This window comes from Dipodomys spectabilis, unplaced genomic scaffold (genome assembly GCF_019054845.1).
Source record: "Dipodomys spectabilis isolate Male_0828 unplaced genomic scaffold, ASM1905484v1 ptg000349l, whole genome shotgun sequence".
NCBI lineage: Eukaryota > Metazoa > Chordata > Mammalia > Rodentia > Heteromyidae > Dipodomys > Dipodomys spectabilis.
The window spans coordinates 1,234,253-1,237,153 of record NW_024871026.1 but is presented as its reverse complement, the minus strand read 5'-3'; the positions used below and the strand labels follow the sequence as shown (position 1 = coordinate 1,237,153).

At 37.1% G+C, this 2,901-nt stretch overlaps 1 non-coding gene across 1 annotated transcript; it reads left to right on the top strand.

Moving 5' to 3' along the window:
• The first annotated feature begins 723 nt into the window (after window positions 1-723).
• LOC122095411 lies at window positions 724-830 on the top strand. Its single transcript, XR_006145122.1, has one exon. It is a non-coding gene; the product is annotated as a U6 spliceosomal RNA (small nuclear RNA).
• Window positions 831-2,901: the final 2,071 nt, after the last annotated feature.

The following is a 2,901-nucleotide window of genomic DNA, read 5'->3' as shown; positions in this document are numbered from 1 at the left end:
AAAAAGTTTTTATAAAAGGTACCAAAAAAAAAAAAAAAGAAAAAAATTTTTTGTTAGGGGTCGGAAAAATCATGTATCTCCCTTATGTCCATAAATAGCCTCTTGTTGGAGTCTCTGGTCTGCTAGTGGTGTTTGATTTTCCTGTGGCTTGGTTGGTTTCTTAAGTCAGTTTGTTTGAACAGGCAGAAAAATGCTCTGCTTTACCGAGGATTTTGTGATCCTCCTCCCAGATTAGTTCAATGGTAAGGAGATATGCTTTGAGTATCACAAAAGAGGGAGATGGCTTTTTCCTCAAGTTTGGAGATGCTGTGATGAGGCTAGGTTCTGGGTAGAGTTGAGGACTTTCAGCAAACTTTAGCTTTTCCCGGGTGCTAGTTTGTGAGAAACTCCCAGAGCCCAGCCTGGAGCCACTCTCCGGGTTTATGTTTACTGAATTTCAATTGATTGTCAAGGCTGCTAAAGGGAGGGGCAGCCTCTGGCTCTGATTACCCAGTGAAGAAAGCCACTCCTATGGCTGGCGCCCAAGCTGGGTGACTTTTCTCTGGGTGGAGCTGAGTCTGGCAGGTCAGCTTAGGTTCTTGTGACCTGCTAAATGACTCCAGTTTTCTTCCAAGGCTTAAGTTGGAGCTAGCAGCTCCATCGATCATTGTCAGTATTCAAGATGGAGATCTCCAGTACTGGAGGGTGAGGGAAGGCCTTCCCTCCTCTGCTCCCTGAGAAGCAGTGAGGAAGCATCATATACACTAAATTTGGAATGATACCGAGAAGATTAACATGGCCCCTGCTTAAGGATGACAGGCAAACTCCTGTCATTCCATCGCCTAATTTGTTAGGAAATGGAAAGGCTTCGGAAATAGATTATGAAGTGTAGTAAGCCAAGTCCAAATAAACATAGGTCCCATGGTTTCCCTAATTTTCAATAACTAATACATGTCTGGGATAAGCAGAAAAGGTCAAAAGCTATGAGCATATGACCAGATAAGATTATGTTAAAGGAAATGAACCGAAGTTAGTGACACAATTGGTTTTTTCTTTCTTGCTATTGTTTCTCACATACTTATAACATACAGTGTGGTTTTGTTTTGTTTTTTTTTGCTTCTTTATATGTTCCGACCCCATGTTATAACACCTGTTTTCACTGTATTTGAAGTTGGTGCGCCTACATCTTGTCTATAGTCTCTTCTAATTTGTGGATGGGAAGAAGAAAAAGAAAATGCTGAAATAGGGATACAGGTTCACCCATTGTAACAATGAGATGCACAAGACACTATGTTGTAAAATGAACTTTACAATTGAGGCAGGGGAAGGGAGGAGGTGAGTGGACTTGTGGAGGTGGAAGGGAAGGGATAGTAGGGGAATAATAAAGGAGGAGTTAACAATGCTTGTTAGGAAATGTACTCATTGCCTTGCTCGTGTAACTGTGACCCTTCTGTACAGCATTTTTGCAATGAAAACATATAAAAATGTTCTGAGATGGAAGAGTTTATTTCCTTTATTTCACTCATAAAATCGTTAAGAAATTAATGAAAAACACTGATATGAAGGTATTTTGAATAAATTTTGAATAAAGTGTGCCCACACACTTGCATGTGTGTTGGCATGCTCAGAGTTTGAAATCAGGGCTTCAAGGTCTTGCTAGTCCTTTTCGCTCTATTAGTGAGCTACTAAATGAGCTACATCTCCATTCCTGGCCCTTTGCTAGTTCATTAAAATTTTTGAAAAATAATCTTATGAATTTATTTTGCCCTGATAGGCTTCTAACTGTTATCCACAGATCTTAGGCTCCTGAGTAGATATCCCCAGTAGTAGGATTACAGGCCTTATAAACCAGCAAAAGGCTTTCAGAATAATGTATAAAGTAGAAGAAAATTTACTTCACAGGGGCCTGTTTTATCATCTCCTACTTTTAAAACATTTTGGATTGATTATATGTGAATTTATTTCATTTTGGAATTGTTAAAAGACAGTAAGTGTTGATATTTAAAAGTTTTAGTACATTTTAAAAAGGACACTGGAACTGTCGGACAGAAGATATATGCTTCTCTTTGTACTTCAATTTATAAGCTCAGTTCTGTGCATGATAACCCAATGTCACCAAGACATTGTATACTATTATTTCTTGGACAATATGAATATTGAATTGAGAGTGTCATAGAATGAAGAGATTTTATCTACCTTTTGTGTATTGCTGAAAGACTTTTGGAAACTTTGACTCATTTTCTTCCTCACTCACTGTGTCTTTGGGCCATACACTTACTGCCTTTAATTACAATTTTTTCCAACACTTAAATGGTAATAACATTAGCATTATAGCAAATGTTATCTTAAGAATTAAAGGAAATAACATTTGCGAAATACTTAATATAAACTTGTATGGATGAGTTTGAGTTTAGCCAGCAATCTTTTTTAAATACTAAATAAAATGTGATAAGTAGTACAGAAACCATTACATGTAGTAAGCAACCAGAACTAATATCTATTGACCATGCTCTGCTTCCAAGCAAGCCAGTTGGATAACTTCTCATGCTGTAAATCAAACTGGTTATCTTATGTCTTGTTAGAGTAAAAGTACCAGAGACAGAACGATGAAGTTATCTTGTAGACTGAGATGAAATCCATATGAAAATGTGTAAAACTGATAAAACATAAAAGTATCTGACCAGTATAATGTGTTTTACAACTTTTAAGTTACATCGCAAAGATAAAGAAGACCTAGAAGAATGAATTCTTTTTCTGTTGTCCTATCATAGGTCCTTAGATGGATGAACTCTTACTCATTCTTATACAGGCATGATCTGATGAGAGGAACTGTATTTTTTGTTTGCTTCCTTCTATTTATTCTTCAGTTTGAAATTTGAACCATTGGGACTGAAAGAAACCAAGGGAAATTAGACAAACAGG